This window comes from Uranotaenia lowii, chromosome 3, assembly GCF_029784155.1.
Source record: "Uranotaenia lowii strain MFRU-FL chromosome 3, ASM2978415v1, whole genome shotgun sequence".
Classification (NCBI taxonomy): Eukaryota; Metazoa; Arthropoda; class Insecta; order Diptera; family Culicidae; genus Uranotaenia; species Uranotaenia lowii.
In genome coordinates this window covers 74773851-74794025 of record NC_073693.1, presented here as the reverse complement: position 1 = coordinate 74794025, position 20175 = coordinate 74773851, and the positions used below count along the sequence as shown (strand labels likewise).

The 20175-nt window shown below is 33.7% G+C and overlaps 1 protein-coding gene and 2 pseudogenes across 1 annotated transcript in view; 1 reads left to right on the top strand and 2 right to left on the bottom strand.

The window, feature by feature from the left end:
• Nucleotides 1–20175, top strand: part of LOC129752295 (uncharacterized) — a 409138-nt gene that overhangs the window by 161575 nt on the left and 227388 nt on the right. The gene's annotated exons all lie outside the window — the stretch shown is intronic.
• On the bottom strand, nucleotides 1847–14163 carry LOC129752300 (uncharacterized; annotated as a pseudogene).
• The window catches only part of LOC129752299 (metallophosphoesterase domain-containing protein 1-like), a 33452-nt pseudogene continuing 27725 nt past the window's right edge, over nucleotides 14449–20175 (bottom strand).

The following is a 20175-nucleotide window of genomic DNA, read 5'->3' as shown; positions in this document are numbered from 1 at the left end:
CCCATAAAGCGGGGTAAGTGAAGACACCAGCAGTCCATTACAATTTACGTGATAACTTTTCTCGCTTTGCTTCTATCGAGCTCATCTCTTCAGCGTTTGTAAACAACATGTTCTGCATCACATTGAATGTAATTTTATGAAAATTGCTCCACTACTGATTTTTTAATGATTTTTTAAAGTTTAACTATACGAAAAACCGTCCACACTTACCCCGGTTTACCTTATATAAGTGACGCAGAGTAGATTTAAATAAAATGGGCCTTCATAAAACTTTTTGTATTCTACCCTATAGTAATAGTGTCTGAACAAGAAGGCATATTGGTAAATTTGGAAATAATTATTACAGCCAAAGTTTATTTTTGTGCATCATGGGAAATATTAGTTTTGTATTTTGAGTTCGTTTCATTCTGATGTTTGCATTCTGATGTGTTTTCCTAAACTTTTCCTGTAGAGTTGTGTTGTGTTAAGAAATCTTAAAACCTTGCTGACATTGAGAGAAAAAACCCGATTTAATACACTTAACAGTGGATTTGAGCCTTTCTTACAGAATCATAACATATTTGTTTTGTGCGTTTTAATCCATGGCGGTAGAATGTTTACAAAAATCACTTTTGTAAATGATTTTCGTTAAATGAAGTTATCAAACGGAATAAACTAAAGGATTTCTGAGAAATTACACGATTTTTTGTTACAATCGATAAAAAACCAAAGATCAAGTATATATGAAGTGAAGTTACTTTTCCAGAAATGCTATACATAACAAATGTTTGCTTTTTAAAACGAACACACACATATAGGATCTCAGTGAAACTTCGTGTTTCTTTGAAGAGATCTAATTTTTTTACTTAACTCTAAGGCGTACATCTTTCAAGGATATTATGGCTAGCATCTTACAAATGCTAAAACCACCAGACCACAGAAAGAGTACTATATGTGCCGTGATCGGGATTCGATCTCATGGACTCTGGCTTAGAAGACTGGAACGCTATCCTCTAGGCCACGACCGGCGGCAAGGCATTACTGCTTCTAAAAAATGAGAAAAAAACTCAAAAATAAATCAATTAAGAACATGAATATAAAATTAAAGATTACAACATAAACAAAAGGTTCCCAACCATATGTTTCAAATAATTCAACATTTGCTCTGTATAACCTATGGAGTCAAGGCAGCGAGAATAGAGTAACTATGATTCTAACATAGAGTCCAATGATCGGTAAAATATAAAATTGTAGCATCACATTTGACAAAAAATTACAGTAGAAAAAGGCAGAAACGCTTGAAACCATAATTACTAAAACATTAATTTACAGACACAATATCCTAATATCCTACACAATATAATACCATCGATGATGTAAATTTGTGTCAAATTCGATGCACAAAAGCAAAGCATCGTTTTTGACGTAGATTTAGATCGTTGCAGAAATATCATAGATTTTTGTAAAATTTTAGTGACGTAAGCTTTCGGAAGTCCAAATTTTTGGAGAAATAAATTTTCTTGAAAATAAATTTTGAAAAATGTTCACAGTTTGCAAAAATACTGTTCAACTAACACAATTTTAGTTAACGATAATTGGAACTGGAAAGTTTTAGTTGTGATTCCAATAATTTGAAACTGGAATAACATTGAATAACGAGTTTTTTGCAAACTTTTGAAACATTTTCCAATATTTATTTAAGTTCATGAAAATTTATTTATTCAAATATAAGGGCTTACGGAAGCTATGAATTGTTTTCTTAGCCCGTTGAAATCTGAATTGGATTGCGATTTTTATTTATAAATCGAAATTACATAGTTATGCAATTTTGTTTTTAATTTTTTTTTCAATCGTGTCACCACGCCTTACGCCCGCCCCCGTATCCTGATTCAAGGTTTGTCAAATAATAACGCCAACCCTTCAGCAGAAGTTAAAAGTCAACTTTCGCATGGAGGAACTCCTAAGTCTTCTCACAATCTTCTCAAGGGAGGATTCTTCCAATCAAAGCTTACCGAATCATCAACCAGGAAAGTACAACAACGATTTCCTTTGCCCCGATCCATTTGCGAGTATTGTAATGTGTACAGACCAACTGTTCCGACCCTTGAATGTCGAAACCTTAGGCCCAGGCTGTCCATTCGATGCAGGAAGGAGATATGTGACATTACTGTGCGCGAAAGATCGTGGGAAGCCTATTCCAAGTACAGGGCTTAGTTTATGGTTGTTTTCTGTAGGAAAAATAATCAAATTATTTTGAGTGATAGATTTTCAAAGAAAAAAACTACCTGCGAATGAGATGAAAGCATCATTTGAAAGTTCCAATAGCCGTAACCCCATTTTTTTTTAAACCCCATCTTTTGTCGTCGTAGCTCTACGTGCAATTATCCACGTTAGAGCACACGTAGATTTTCAGGACATTCGGCGACGAAAAGGATGACGATAGCACACTCGGAGAAATTCGTTGTAATCGGCGACGTTTATTTCTCCCGCGCACACAGCCTCCTGCATCGCTTCGGCGGACTGTTCGCAAAGTTCCTCTTGCGAAGCTTTTAGGCTTGTTTTTCGATATTCAATAACTCGACCGCAGCGTCTACCATTTGACTTCTGCTGATTTTTATTTTCGATGTGGAATAACATCTCGGCAACTTTCATGTGGTCAAACGATATTCCACAAACAGGACAGAGACTTGTGGTCAGGCTACCATTCATGGAGGTAGCAACCGGCGTTCCCTCGTTATGGTGTTCAGCTTTAGCAGGACTTAAGTTGTCACGATGCTCGATGTAAACGAGTAGTTCTAGATCCGAACTCGACTTAAAGGCTGTTGCGCAGATAGGACACTGTAGTGCTCTCAGTGCACCGTGCTATTTTCGGCTTTCCCAAGTCTGCTGACAATCTCTTCAACGGAAGATTCTTCCGATTAAAGCTGACCGATACCTTTCTAAAAAGAAGAAACGTCAACTGACATAGAGAAAAATAGCAGAAAACGGTAGCAACTATCAAGCCTCAAATAAAATTTGTTTCATTCAAATTCAATCACATTATTTGTTTTTTTTTGTTTTAAATCTTTCACGGCTAGCTTTGGAAAAATTTTTTTTGTTGAATATTTTTATTTCTTTCAAAATAGACTTACCAAGGCAACGCGTTGTGAGAAGTTCCGTTTTGATCAACCGGAGCTGCCTCAAGGGTTAGTTCTGGCTCGAACAGTTCCGTCTGGTCTGCAGGTTGATTCACTTGGAGAGGTATGCGGGAAAGGATCACAGGCGAACGAACAGTTGTGACTGGGTAGCTAGCAATCCGGACAGCAACACTATAAGAATTCATCCGACTGCTGCGGTAGCATCGTCACTGCCAACCAATCGGCCACACTCATGCCATCATAATTAAAACGGGCAAAACTGCAATGTTTCGAAGATTACCGAAAACGAAAAACGGAATCAAAATATTTACTTTTGCTTCGGCTTCAAAATCGCGACCGACCGAAAGATAAACTCGGAAAATAAACTTCAACACGACTGCGGTTCGAGCACAGACTAATAGTTCGAGTCCATGCTAATATAAAAACTTATAAATGTGAAGAGCAATAAGGGGTAGTATAATTCTCGCGTGAGATTTCATTACGTCGTATGGAAAAAAATGTTAACAAAGAGTTTTATCACGAAGAAATACAAAAACTGACATAAATTAGTCGCAAGCTCGATTGAGAATATTTGTAGCCTGGACAACATATCCTATATGTGAAATACAAATTTTAAAGTTGTTGTGATAACTTTTGCAGCAGTTTTCTGTGACTTCCTAGAATGTTTCATACGACGTAATGAAAGCTCACCCGAAAATTATATAATTGAGTGGCAAATGGGTTGTCCAATTTAAAACTTCCTGTAAACAAAAAAATGTCAACTTCTACTCAAATCTTTCGAAATCGAATTGAGAATGTGCAAAAGCACACAATTTCACATCATTTCGGAAATAAATTTGTGATTGAGATCTTATTTTCATTTTCTCGACCTTATTTATAGCTACGCGCATGAAAAACAGATGTAAAACGATGTAAATCAGATCCTGTTCTATTAAAATCGAACAAAATTAGGTGTTTAGGTTTCTGGCTCGTATAATTTGCATCTTCTGATGTTTCCATTTTACCTGTGTTACAGAGAAATATTTTAATATGAAATGATTCCAACTCGATGACTTATATTGCAATACCTCGCAATACAACAGAAAATCTTAATTCGAATTTTTTATCTGAATTCAAATTTTGGGTGATAGTTCTGAATTGAAATCATTGAATAGCATGGAATGAGATTACATTATTTTTAGTTTAAAAATATTGATATTTCAAAGTTGTCAAAATGTTTAATTTCTATATTTAATTCGATCGATTATTGTAACCTACGTTGAAGCATCGTATTTTAGTCTAGCAGTTGTAATTTTACTCAATTGTTTTTTTCAATTTATTCGCTTCCTTTACTTGAAAGGTTGAATCATTTGAAACACATGGTTAGGCATCTTTTTTAGAAGTAATAGTCAACATTTTTAGAGCTCTTCGATTTAATAGATATATGATCATAATGTCATAGAAATGGGATCATACAAGATATTCCAGAATTCAATCATTCAACAATTTTCAATTAGTTTACAATTATGTTATTATTTATGTGAAAATTTTAAATCTTATTTTCGGTCTCTCGAAAATCAGGACAAATCCTGATAAATCAGGTTACCTGGCACTTCAGAGCACAAGAGAAACCACAACAACAACTGAACAATTGTAATGCACGTCAGAGGTGCCAGGTGTCCTGACTTTTCAGGACTTGTCCTTACTTTCGAGAGGTTGTCCTGATTTTTCTAAAACTTTCGAATTGTCCTGATTTTGGACAATTTGTTTTCAAAATGTACTGAATTGTCCTAGATGTCAAAAAAATCTCAAATCACAATCGAATTTGTATTATATCTTTCATTGACAATTGGATTTCGTGCAATGTTTTGCAGTCGCAGTTATCCGTACAAACCCGACCCGTCATATCGTCGTAGAAAGTTTGTTTTTTATTTTGTTTGCGCATATATTACACGACTTATTCCTAAGACTACTGTGGCCCAACTTGGTTAAAAAAGTTTCCTCTTCAATAAGCTTCGAAAACGATGTTTTTTCACTCCTCGATAAAATGCGTGCTTCTTCAAAATGGATCACTTTGAAAATGGCAACGAATGAAAAAATATCTCAATGTCATCTTTTTTAACCATTTTTTAATTTTTACATGAGAACTACCATCATGATTGCAGTTTTTCCAAAAAATCAATCAAAAGAAACAATATTAAATTATTAATTAAGTAACCATATTAAATGGTTAATGAAAATGAGCGTGTGCAGAAAATGATATGGTGTGCTTCGTTCTCCCACACGCGCCCCTTCGTCGTTTTTTCCTTCATAGAGCAACCTGAATATAATGTTGGGCGAACTCTAAGTTACAATCACTTTCGTACCATGCAGTGTGGGCATGACGTACTCATCAACGACATGATTAATTTCGGGGTCGTACCCCTTGGTATAAACCAATTTTTATGTTATATAATTCGGAGTTCTGGTTCCGGAATTTTTTGAAATGGTTCGGTGTCAAACTGAATCATTAAATTGAATAAATACAATCTTTGGCCAGGAAAATTTGAACCGTCAAATGACAGGAAAATTCCTCCCACACGGTTTTTGTCACAATGCCTTCAACCTGAGTGGGAGTGAAGCTTGTTTGTTCTCCCTTCCACACATCGACAGATCCATACTTTAAGATAGCAAGCGTGTATCTATGACGTCACGTATAATTTGACGTCATATATACGATGATCTTGATTTTAGTGATTGCTGGTTATGGGTAGCTAGCCAAATTGACACGTTTTTTGGAGTGAAGATTTGAATTACTATGAAAATTTATTTTTCAAACTATTTTGTTTTTTTTTTTCTTTCTTTTATACATTGAAGAGGGAAAAAAATCAAATTTTTTAAGACAAAAATCATTTTTATTGTACTTCCCAGTTTCGCAAAAACGTAGTGACAAAGTTTATAAAAAAATCACACCAATACATACAAATACACTGACATCGTCTGAACTCGTCGAGCTGATTCGATAGGTACCTATAAAGGTATATCTAAGACCCATAATTAAGGATCTCCCAAATCGACCGATAACTATACCTTTCTGTAAGAAAGGCAAAAAGGTCTCCAACCATGTGTTTCAAATAAATCAACTTTTGCTCTGGGAACAAACGTTGGAGTGAAGACAGCGAGAATATAGTATCAATGAGTCTAACATAGAGTCAAATGATCTGTAAAATATATTATCAAATTTGTATATATGTTCATTTCCGGAATTTTCAGTGCACTTCTGTGTTATCTAAAATTCATCCATCGGGAGCAGGAGCTTGAACGCCAATGCCGATCAGATAAGCATACATCGGGATCACAACCGGTGTGAATTGTCTCACGCGTATTCGGTCCTTTGATCTCCAGCAATAAATTGAAAGAATATATCACCGGATATGCGATCAGGTTTCCTACCGTCCTACAAGTTATGGATTCTTTTCGGCCATGTTTTATTTGTTCGCATTTCCCGAAACAGATTGAGAAATTTCTGAAATTAGAAAAAGATTTAAAAAGATGGACAAAGTGAATGATTGAGCCATACTGCTACCTACTGCCGATTCTAAGTATTATACAATCCAGCATACAGATTGTCATGCTCAGAATCTGTTCGATCAGCGGTTTTCGTTGTTCAAAAAAGGTACTGCAAAGAGACAAAATGAAAACTATTTTTTCAGCGTTCAATAGCTCAAAGCTTTTCAAAAGCAATGTTTGTTTTTTTTTTAAATTTTGTTAATGAAGAACTAACAACTACGGTTAATTTTTCAAGCATCGTAATTCATACCTTTTCGAAAGAACGCAAGGAGTGTCCTTCCACGTAAATGAGCTGCCTCCATCAGGATGATTAGATCGGTAGTAATATTCTGTTGTTGCACCTTTTTTGTCCAATCCCTTTTCATCACTAAGGGCTTCACGGGGAAATGTGTCCATCATCTTCCAGTAACAATTTAAGGGCCCCGGATTAGTGATTCCGCTATTATTGGCAAATCCTGAACTGCACAGAAACGGCAGCTTTTAATTGGATATAAAACACCTATTTACGAGGGAAGGAATTGAGGAATTAGAGGAATTAGTAAATAAAACAAAACTTACCTTCAATGGAAACTTTGTTCAAAACCAGCAACAGGTAGACCCAGCTACTTTATTATTTTCGTTGGATAAATACAAAATATGATTTCTTCATCCAACCAAACAACTAAAAATTATCTGTCAAACTCTGGAAGCGTGCCGCTGTTATTAAACTTTACCCAACCGCTGATGGGAATAAATATCACACGGAGGGGCTAACGTGATATAAACGTTAACTTTTATAAATTGTGAGTGAGGTTAATCATGATGACATTTGATGAAATTTTCAATTCCTATCACATTGGAATGAAATTTACGTTTCATTTGAAAGTGTCGTATCGTGTAATATTGGTTAAATTCATTTCAGTTATGATTTCAGATTTTTTTGCTGTGTACCATCATGCCTGAAATTTCTCCGAAAAAAAATCCAACTAAACTTATTATTTATTAAGTTACCATAGAAAATGGTTAGTAAAAATGAGCGTGTGAAAAAAAATAATTTGGTGTGCTTCTTCCTCCCTCACGCGCCCCTTTGTCGTTTCCTCATCAACAAAGCAACCTGAATATAGTGTTGGGCGAAACCGAAGTAACAATCGCTTTCATTCCATGCGATGTTGGCACCAAGTACTCGTCAACGATTTCATCAGGTTCGGGGTCGTACCCCTTGGTGAAAACCATATTTATGTTTATTAAACAGGAACTTCGGTTCCAAAATTTTTGAATTGGTTCAGTTTCAAATTGAACCAAGATAATAAATAAACTAGGGCAGAGAAAAATTGAAACTGTCGTTTTCCTCCTACACGAATTTCGTCACGATGACAGTAAATCTGAGTGGGAGCGAAGACTGGAAGTTTCTCCCTTCCACACACCGACAGATCCCTATTTCCAGAGCCAGCAAGCTCCGTGGTGTCTATGACGTCACGTGTAATTTGACGTCATATTTTTGATCATCTTAATTAGTGATTGTTGGACATTGCTGGCAAGCCAAATGGATACGTTTTTAGAGCGAGCATTTAATGAAATTTACTATGAAAATTTTTTTTTCAAACTATTTTGTTTTTTTTTCTTCTTTTTATACATGGTAGAGGTAAAAAAATCAAATTTTTTAAGATAAAAATCATTTTTATTGAACTGCCCAGTTTTGCAAAAACGTGTTGAGAAATGTTTACAAAAATCACACAAATACATACAAATACACTGACATCGTCTGAACTCGTCGAGCTGATTCGATAGGTACCTATAAAGGTATATCTAAGACCTATAATTAATGATCTCCCAAATCGACCGATAACTATACCTTTCTGTAAGAAAGGCAAAAACGTGAAGAGCGAATATGGAAAAAGTAAATTGGGAATCCTTCACCAAATGATGCAAACCAAAGCAACCTTTGCTTTGATGATGAATGCCTACTTCGTTTGACGACGCCTCATGCTCCGCCAACATGTCTTTTTTGGTATGTCACTTTTTGCTCGTTTAAGGCCATTTCATTTTTCCAGGATGCAACACTCAACGCAATTAATGCCACTGGATTGATAGGATCCACTCTCCGAATAATACATTTTCAAGCCGGGGAAGCAATGATTCTGACACTCATGCTTGGGTATTTTTCGAAAATATTTGATCAAGGCTCGCGGTATGATATTTTTCTCCAATTAATTCATCAAACACAAAAACCCTCCCTCCCAAAAGCTGTCGAACCTTTGCCCTAAGAACAATCGTATCTTCCACAAATGATACGGGCACCGTGCTCTATTGTTCATCACAAAAATTCCCAATCAATAACAGTTTTAGCTTGATTTTTTAGATTTCACTCCGCCAACCAAATTTTTGGATGGGCTTTTCTATGACTTTCTTCATTTCGGGGTGCGCACTTGAATCGAAAGGAAACTTATCATGATCGAAACACAACTTCAGGCTCCCCAACGAGGTTTCAATAAAACTAAAAGTATCAAAAACACATAGCATACTTCTGTAGAGCACTTATACAAAGATATTTCACTTTTAAACTTTAAATTTCCTAATTAAACGATCGGATAATTCAAATCAAGTGATCATCCTTCAAAACATCCACGTCCAAATTTTCATCTCATTCCCATGAATAATAACGTCACTATCTGAGAACATATTGTATATCTTTTGATCTCATTCAAAAACGTGAGCCTTCCTCGTATGTGTTTGGAAAAATGTATATGACCCATTCCAGCGTGATGTCACAACGTTTGCAAAACAATTTTTTGGTATATTGTATGTAAGTTTTACAGGTCATACGCACATTGTTAAAAATTGTACATGATAAGGTGAAAATTTAATTCTCTACAATTTGAAACCAAAAGTATTTATATAGAATGAATAGTTAACAAAATATAAACAAAAGGAATCGTGACGTCACAACGCGCCTCTTTTCCTACTTTTCAGTTTTTTTTTACAACGCCGCAATTTTCTGCTCTTCTATTTGATCAAATGTTATGAAAATTTCAGGAAAGTATCGGTTCATTACAACCAACAAATCACTGTTTTCGATTTTTTCAAATTTTGATTGCAATTTATTTTAGAGCGATTCAGTTTCGTGACGTCACAATGCACGATTTTTTTAAAGCAGGGTTTTGCAAAGCGTTGTGACGTCACGAAATTTTATGGTTAGCTACATGAAATAAATCAAAGTATAATCTTAAAATGAACGCTTGATTTACTTTAAATGCTTAAAAACTCAATAAATAATGTCATTTGGTGATGAAATCGATCCATTTATTCCCAAAAATTAAAAGGAATTAAATCTCAAAGGCCCATATAAGCAATAAAGGGTGCAAAGACCAGGTTTGCAACACTGCTCACATCAATTTTATTCGAAGTTTTTTTGTGCGATCATATGAATATTATTTAGGACAAAACTAAAACTAGGAAATATTTATTCGTAAAAGTGTTGAAATGTGATTCTGAATCTTCTTAATCTTTAATTGCGAAGGAAAGGAAAAATAAATGATAATTTCAAAGACTTCGATCTTTTCAAAGATAGTTAATCGACACTAGAGTACCTAAATCAGCCATCTAATGAAAATCTTATAAATTGCAAGCTTGAATAGATCCTAGGCCTAACACAAAGTCCAGTGCCAAATTTGGGGATTGGCCCACGGAAATAGAGGGCACAATGAGCCTAAAATTTGTATAGAATTATGAAAAATTGAGTTTGGAAGGACATTAAAACCAAATTATGCACCAATTTCTGAAGTTCCTATCGGCTGATTTGTTTTAATTATAGTCATTCACAAAACTTTCATTATGACAACAAGTTTATCTCAAGATCCCTTTTCGACAATGGTTTAGTTAAAAAGGTTTTTGAGTTTCAAAAATTAGCTTCTGATGGGTCAAATACAAAAAATACCTGAATGATCGTTAATCGATGCTAATTTTGAACGTTATAGCTGTTTTATAATCACTCTAATCGAAACGCGTTCCTCAGATGAAATATTGTCATAATCAAAGCTTCAAAATACTCAAATTAAAAGAAAAATTGGTTGATAAAGACCTAAATTATTGACGAAAAACGGTTTTTTTTTTATCATGCCGAACAAAATCTACATAATTCCATACAAACTTCAGGTGCGTTGCGCAACCCCTTCCCTTAGAATAATCTGACCCGAATTTTGCATGAGACCTTGTGCCATTACATATTTGAATTTATTTAATTTTGTAATTCAGTTCAAAGTTTCTTTTGTGAGATTGTATGTGAACGCGGGGTTCGATTTTTATTTCCTAGTGACATTCTTTGAGGTGGAAATTTCAATAAGGGCAGTTTTCTATCAACATAATTTAATTAATTTTATTAATTAATTTTCTATGAAAACCTTATGAATTTTTCAATAAAAAAAGTTAATCTGTTAAGTTTACCATGTTCAAAGATTTTTTGAATCTCATTACATTTATTTCATGGAACTTATTTTGTTTGAACATAATGCCAGAAAGAAATAGAAGCTACTAGCGGTGTTTTCATTCTAACATAGATATATGAAGAACTTTATCTATTGCAAGATTTTTATTCAAATCACAGATAACTAACTGTGCTTTATGATTCACAAATATTCTTTTACAAAATCGGTGAGGATTTCATTTGTTTGATAATTTATTTATTCTTGAATCAAGCGTTTTTAAGCGCTGTTTTATATGTTTTATTAGAAATGTTTAAAAACAACTAAGTTAATGCAAAAAAAAATTTAGATTCTTTAAAAACTTGATAATAGAATTCGTTTATTGAAGCACATTGTTGTGTTGAACTTGAATTGAAGAAATACTATCATAGTGTTGAAGTAAAAAGTCTTGAACGTTAAATTTTCGTGACGTCACAACGCATTCTTTACCCGGGTGCAGCTCACAACCTGCTAAACCGATTTTCCATCTAAAAATTGCATTAATTTCCACTCAAAAAGTTTGAAGATACCTCCAATTTTCGACAATATGTGAAATTTCAGTAAATCATAAATTTAAAAACAGTAGAATTTTCGTGACGTCACAACGCTTAAAAATAGATACCTTTATCAACGATTCTAGAACGTAAACTTGCAGTAACTGTTATTAATCTTATAACATGCTTAAAAGATTGCTCTTCTACCATCATTTTGCAGTAATTTTTTTTGACATAGCTAGATTTTTGACAAATTTATGTTTTAAGTAAAGAATATTTGCAAAAATCGATTTTATTTCATACATTCTAAAAAAAGGTAGCTGAAAATCTTTTAATGAAAATGACACTAAAAAAATAACCTTTCTAACGCTATGTAATTTATTTTTTGATAATGAAAAATAAAAATCGGTTCTCCAGTTGAGGGGCGCTTGGAATGGGTCATATGTTTAATTTATTTGATTTAAATTAGCCTAAAGTTGGAAAATTTTCAAAAAAAAAACTGCACTTGAAATATAAACCCGATCATCTCAGGGTGGGGTGGACCAAAATTCAAAATTCAAAGTGCATTCGAACCCTTCTTCCTTACTTGTCAAAAATTTTTAAATGTAGTTAAAATGAATCAAATATCTACCTGAGTTATCGTACAAATGTTTGGGATCACTCCGCAGTATGGTGTAACGGCCAAAATTTTGGTATAAATCTTCCGAAACATGTAGTTATATTCCGTGCGTATCTCTGTTATCAAACAACGTATCGTTTTTCTGCTAATCTGATATGGAAATTTATGAGTAATACTTGATTTGTTGATATTTCGTTAAAACAGACTAACTTCATGTAGTTTTAATGACATAACTCATATGATTTTAAGGTTTATACTGTATACTCCCAAGTAACAATTTTAGCTTTATTATTGTCAGCAAAATATCGTTTGGACTATCGCATTAATCTTCATAAAAAGCTAAAGCGCATTCTATAACGTCACCTGGACTTTAATAAAGCCAAAATCAGGCTATTTGGCCCTACCCTAGAAACGTCATCAAGACATATAATTGTTGGTCATCAATTTTGGTCACCAAAGCTTTTAAAAAGCTATTATAAAACATGTTAGAAATTTTTGTTTTTTTTCGGTTCTGTCAGTTCTCGGAGTTTTTTTTTTAATTTTTCCCAGCAACCATAATGGCTGATGAATGATGATTGCATTATTCAGATATGATCTGGTAAAATTAATAGCTAAAAAAACCAATGTTTTAACCATATATTGAGCTTCTTTTCTACTGCCAGTCAAGATTTTAGGTAAAATGTATATGAAATAGTATCTTAAAATAAATGCGCCTCGTCAAATCTGATGGTCAATCATGATGGAATTGATGGAAAAAGACCTGAAAAATTTTTTTCCAATGCTTGCATTGTGAATCCATCAACATGGCGTCATTTTGTGCCCTTCGATTTTGCAACCAACATGGCGTGAGTCAATTCATAGTTTTATTATGGTTTAATGATGACCCCAAAAAAAGCTACGATTTGACGTTTCTCTCGCAAGCCAACCAATTACACGCTAAGGTTGAGTTCCTCATTTCTGAGTTGTTAATCATTAGTACAGTAAATGAGGACAGACTTTTTGAATGAAAAGGGATTGGTTTTGAATGACCCGTGGAATAAATCATGAGTTGAAGTCAAATTTCGTTGTCTGACGCCATCTTGAAATCCAAGATGGCGGCTTCCGCTGAACTTTAAAATGGTGTGAATGACTTCCCGAATAGAATTGTACAATGAAAAAACCATGAATTTCATATTTACAAACCATAAATTTGATGGTTTACACAATGCTTATTATCTTCCACGATACCGTGAATGCACATTGGATTTCATAGTTTCCGACCATACATTTCATTGTTTCGGCGAAAATAACCATGAAAAAGGGGTATTGTTATGCAGCGTGACCATGAAAAAAATGGCGATTTCCCATACATCCGGAAGCTCAAAAATATGAAGTTCATGGTGATAACAGCTTCCACTTTTTCATAGTAAAACCATGAAAATCCATTTTATTACATTGTTCTATCGAAGATAGAAATCAAGGTCTTTCTATGGTATAAAACTATTGTTTTAACCGTAAAATTTCATGGTTTTACTATGAATAATTTATTGATTAGAATATTTTGCAAAAGTTATTACTTATTTCAAGGAATTTTATTCATGATTAGTCGTGCTTTGGAATAATTTTGATTTACGTTTATTAAAAAGCACGACCAAACAGGAATATTATTCCTTAAAATAAAAATAACTTAAGCAAACTGATAAATTTGAAAACGAAATTCGAAATAATTTTGTTATATATTATAATTGTTTAACTCTTTGACACTCTGACTTAGATATGGTTGTTGCCAAACGTTTCTTGCAGCAGTTGAAAAAACAAGACTTCTTTCAATTGTGCCATCCGGAACCATGGGTAGCAATAGCAACGAAAGCCGGTCTCTAGATGAAAATCCTTACCAGAATTACAAGGAAATGCTTCGTGGTTTCCGTGTTTACCAGAGTTGTGTTTATTTTCCGTTGCTGTTCACGAGTTATGTTGACCAATCCATCCATGTTTCTAACCTGTCGCAAGCCGTCCGATCGAAGATATTCTAAAGATCTCGATACAAATCTGCCGTTCGGTTTCTAACTGCTCTATGATTCAGGCCATTGAGGGGTTGAGGGGAGCTGCAAGAGAACGACAGATGTAGGCTATGTATTGTGGGTTTCAATTATTTTTTCAAAAGATAATTTTGTCGCAATCCAAGCGACAAAACTTTTGAAATGTTTTGTGAAAAATATACATGTATTCGATGCAAGAGGCATCGAAAAACATCCTAATCTTTTCTAACTGGAAATTTATCCTTTTGGTAGAGTAAAATCAAATACGATCGGATGGTTGTTTGTTAAATAGTTGATCTCACAAGTAAGAGCGTTAATAAAAATAATCTTACCATCGGAATTTATCCCGTAGCCTTCATGAACATGTCCAAATACGTGATACCGTGGTTTGACTCGTTGCTGATCTGTTGTTAGCAACTCAACACACCCGGCGCGTACTTCCGAAGATTTCCAACTCTTTTCTAAAGTGTTCTCCCTCTTTTCTAGGCAATCATCTTTGCCGCGCTTCACATTGAAGGCCCACTTGCAAAACTCCGGTTGCCAAGTTTAAGACTACACAACTCAATGCAATTATCCTGCAGGTAGGTGCAGTTGCTCAAGTGCTGTTGAATATTTGCCGTTTTCAAGACCTCCGTTAGGCTCTCCTGAAATAAATAAAAATTAGGAATGAAACATCCATTTTTAATCATTTATTGAGATTGAAGGATAGGTATGAATAAGATTTTACAAACCTTCGAATTACCAAGTGTTGGTATTTCGTCAAGAATGATAGAACCAGTTTTCTTGCAGCATCCTCCGGTGGCATTTTCAAAAGGTACATGAAGGTGTGATCGAAGCTCAAAAGTTCATGATTTTTCGCTGTGACAATTTTGTGTTTATGCGGAAGTTTTTCTAAAAATAAATAAATTTGGTTAGAATCATCATTTGGGTTCGAAATGCAAAGTTTTTACCTAGCTTATTGTTGAAATCGAAGACCGCAACTTTCCGCACAAAGATATCTCCATCCGGAATGTCAAACTGGTTGGTTAGCGAGTGTGTATCCGACATCAAACAACCCGGATCTTGTTGGCGGGGACATTTCTAGTTGGAGGCTTTGCATCGATTCTGATGACATGCTGGGATTTAGAAAGTTCCTTCCAAGCGGGAGTTGGATCTTCCGTAAGAGGATGGATATCTACTTTAACGTTAATCCTTCCGGTTTGATACACGATAGCACTGGCACTGAATTAATCAAGTTTTTGTTACTTTAAAAAATGGCGCGGGCGCGGAGTCAAAATAAATCTCTACACGAAAAATTGTAAATACGCAAACAATGCAAAATTTTGACAATGTTCATTTTGGTTTGGATATTAATATTACCATGAAGTATACAGTAACAATAATAATTACAAGAAAATTATTGTGGAACCGTACTTCTGTCATTTTCGGCAACTATGAAATATTTTGAATTGAAGATATACTTCACGGTGACTTTGAAAATTATGGTGATTTTATAATTAAATGTGGTTGAAAGATATTAAGAAACTACGATGAAATTGATTGTTAAATTGAAAATCATTGTTCAGTTATCTTAATACCATGGTCTTTGCTATTCGGGTTGAAATCGCATGAAACCCCAACAAAATGGGTATCGGGTGAAAGGGCTTAACGAGTAGAAGTTGAATTTCGCTATCAGACGCCATCTTGAAATCCAAGATGGCGGCATCCGCTCAACTTTTAATGCTTAATGCTGACAAAAAGTCGCATTAAACCACCACTATACGGGTATTGGGTGAAAGGGCTAAACTAGAAGTCGATTTTTTTCTTTCCGACGCCATCTTGAAATCCAAGATGGCAGCTTCCACTGAATTTAAAATACTGTTAATCAATGAAAATCGCTTGAACACAACTTTTTTTACGTAATACTACATTAAAACTACTATTTTAAGACAATTTAGATCATTTTAAATCACTTTTATTATTTTTTCATTATGTTTCTAATGCATTTAGCACTTTTCTTGTTTTGATTATAGTTTTTGTTTTTTTTTTTGCCATTTATGTAATTCTATTATTCCTATCATGCTATTATGTTCAAATTGTATTGGTCTTATTCTTGCGAAAACTATAGGGTTATGTTGTTTCTGTTAACCGTCTGATTTAGGCACATGTACCAAATTCGATGTTGTCAAAATCGAATGTTGCCAAAAACGAACGGGGTCTGTATTGTTGTGGTTTTTGTGGGATTTTCAGTCACTTACAGATTTTCAGAGAAACGCGAAAACAGATATTTGACTTCTATCATTTAGCCTTAGCACCCAATACAAAATATTTGGGAGTTTCATGCTATTTTCATTCATTTACAGTATTTTTAAGTTCAGCTGAAGCCACCATCTTGGATTTCTAGATAGCGTCAGAATGCAAAAATAAACTTTTTATAGCTTATCCCAATTGACAAACACCCATATTTTGGAGGTTTCATGCGATATTCAATGATTTAGAGCATTTTTAAAGTTTATAGAAAGCTGCCATCTTGAATTTCAAGATGGCGTAAGATAGCAATATTCGACTTCTACTCGACTCGACTTCTACCTTCCACCCACTACCACCTGGGTTTCATGTCACTTTAAGTCATTTACTACATTTTAAAGTTTAGCGGAAGCCGCCATCTTGGATTTCAAGATGGCGTCAGATAGCGAAATTCAACTTCTACCGGTTGATTTCTTTCAACTTATACCCCTATAATATAGGTTTAATGCGATTTTCAGTCATTTACAGTATTTTCAAGTTGAGTGGTAGCCGCCATCTTGGATTTAAGATGGCGACGGGCAACGAAATTTGACTTCTACTCTTATTCTACTCTCTTATTACTTTCACCTAATAACCATATTGTAAAGGTTTCACGATATTTTCAGTAATTTACAGCTTTGAAAATAAAAGCGGAAGCCGCCACCTTGAATTAATGATGGCGTCAAGAAACAATTTTTTTTCCTACTATTTGGGCCCTTTCACTCAATACTCATATTGTAAAGATATTCATACCACTTTCGGTGATTTCAAGTTTTCAAAGATGTATTTTTTTAATTTTAACTCAAAACCAACACGCATAACTTACCAAAAATGTGTAAAAATGGGAGTTCCAATTCAAATATGTGCTATCTAATCTGAGCGTGTCCTGTTTTGACATCTTGATCGAGAACTGTCACTAAGTTTTATGGCGGTTTAATAATCATGCACTGAGTGCTATTATAAAACATGCAAAAGAAAGCTTGGAGCAAACTTCTAGGTTTGTGTTTTATTATAGTTTAAAAAAAGCATTCACAACTCTTTCAAAATAACCAAAACAGCATGTTTAATAAAAGTTTTATTAGCGTTTTCAAAACCATCTGCAAACATATGGTCGAAAAAAAATTATAAGCATTCTGCATGACCATAATAAAACCGCCATAAAACGAGCTGCACAAAAAAATGCCATAATTAAACCATGATAAAACTTCCTAATGCTAGTTGGCATAATCTGTGTTACTTGGGCTGTCAATAACCACCTCAAGTGCAGTTCATAAGCTTTCAAATCAACCAAACCTATCTGCAATAACTTGTAAGATAACAAAATTATGATCAAAACAAATTTGCCTGTATTTATTTACCTGTCGGACTGTTTGGTGAAAATTATCTGGAAATGATAAAACATAAGGTCGATATTTATTGAAGTTGATATAAAAAATATTTTAACAAAATTTCAACAAATCAATTTCAACTCATTAGCTTTAAAATCAGCTAATCAGTGAAACAATACTTTGTTCTATAGCAAAGATACGTTCGAAACAAAATTGCATGTTTGAGAAGACTGATCCCTAACCGACTGATCTCATACTGCGGGCTGATCCCAAAACTTTGGATTAAGTAGATATTTGATTTATTTTATGTTAATTTCAAATTTTATGCACAAACTTTAACAAATGTGTTTTGATATGTACCTATGGAATAAGGGTTTGAATGAAACTTGAATTTTGAAATTTGGTCCACCCCACCCTGAGATGATCGGGTTTAAATTTCAAGTGCAGTTTTTTGAAAATTTTCCAACTTCAGGCTTAGTTTAAGTCATTTAAAGTAAACATATGCATTTTTCCAAACACATCCGAGGAAAGTTTATTCCACGCTCTTTCGAATGAGATCAAATAATATGCAATATGTCATAAGACAGCTGAGATATGACCGAAAAAAAATTAGCATGCTTTTAAGATGGTCCCCAAACTTATGGCCGGCAGTGTGTATATAGATTAACAAGAAAAAACATTATGCTGCGGTTATCTTTAGAACTCGACGAATTGAATGGTTTAAAATTTGCTGTATTTTTTTCATTATTTTGTATCATGGTTTTTAATAACAACCTTCTAATGTTCTGATGTTTTTGTAAATTATAGAGTAGACCAGTGGTCGGCAACCTTTTGAGTCGAAAAAACCAAAAACTTCAAATTTTCAAAATTTCAGAGTTTGGAAGAGCCTCATTGAAGATTTACTATTTTGTTTTTCAATTAAAAAATATGTATTTATGAATAATAAATAAACATTGGTCTACGAAAATAACATTAAAACCATTAGAATTTTTTCTCTCTTGGATATTTCTTTTAAATCTGTTTTTGATAACTTTAAGTACATGGGTTCTCTTCTGGATCGTCAACTCTTCAAAAATGGTTTGATTTTATCTCAACTCCAATGCGATGGCAAATATCAAGAAAAATTAAAATCCATATTAGGTTTGAATGAATGCTTTCTATTATGTTTAAATGAAAGATTTGAACACATCAACATAAGCAGAATATTTATTTTTTCTATGGCAAAGAAGAGCTTATAAAATAACAAAGCAAAGGGAAAATAAATTTTTCTTCAAATTTTTTAATACATTCCCCAGATTTAACTCCTTTTTAAAATTCTGATGCATAAGATTGAATCCAACTTAAATTTATGTTGCCAAAAATTGTAATCTTCAAAAATTACTCTCCTGACAACTGGTAGAATTTTCTAAGTTCAAAACATCAAGAAAACGTGTCTTAAAATTTTATGCATCTTGAAAGTTCAAAATTCTCATTTTATGTCACATGTTATTCTCTGGTATTGTGCGTTTAATTTGACGAAGGTTGAAAGTCTATACATTGTAGGTTATTTTTCGGGGTTTCTTTTGCTGATTTTGTTTGGGGATGTTTTTAAAAAAATCGCTAGTTTTACGTTTCAGCCTACTTTTATTCAACCATCCTCAGAAGCTATGTGTTTTAGAATTACATGTTAAAAGAAAAAAAAATAAATTTTAAATTACAATTTAGGATTTTAGGTTATTCATCAATGCTTGCGAAAGCTTAGATTGCTGGAAAAAAATTGTAGTTTGACAATCTGTCATAATGTGATTTTGTAGACTTCATAAAAATTCGTGACAAATCAAAAAGAAATAGTATTTTTCAATTGACAAAATTAGTTCAATGATAGTTTTAAAGTTTTGTAAAAAAAATTAATAAACATAAATTAACGGTGATAAACTCTATATAAATAAAAAAATGCCCGTTACTGAAACTTCTTAAGTGCCTTTTGTAAATATTAACTGCAAGCATCACGCTTTAAATTTGAAGTGTGTTCAAAAACTCAACGTTATTTGATTTTTAAAAGATGTTCCGGGGTGTAAAGGTCCATTTGGTTTTGATTACAAGTATTTAGCCTGTGATTAAGTTTTTTTATAGACTTTCAGAATTGAAATTTTCATTCATTCTCAATGCTGATACGAGTTCGAAAAGCTGCCAAATTTTCAATTTTCAAAAATTCAATTCGTAGTTTTGTAATTTTTTATTTGAATTCCATGAATTTTTCACTTTTAACCCGATGTTTACTGAGAAAGCTTTCCAATTTTTTTTTTCTGTACGTATCCAAGCCGGGAAAATCCGGGCATTGGATTTCTACATATTAAACTGAAAACCGTGTAATATCTGGGCAAATCCAGCC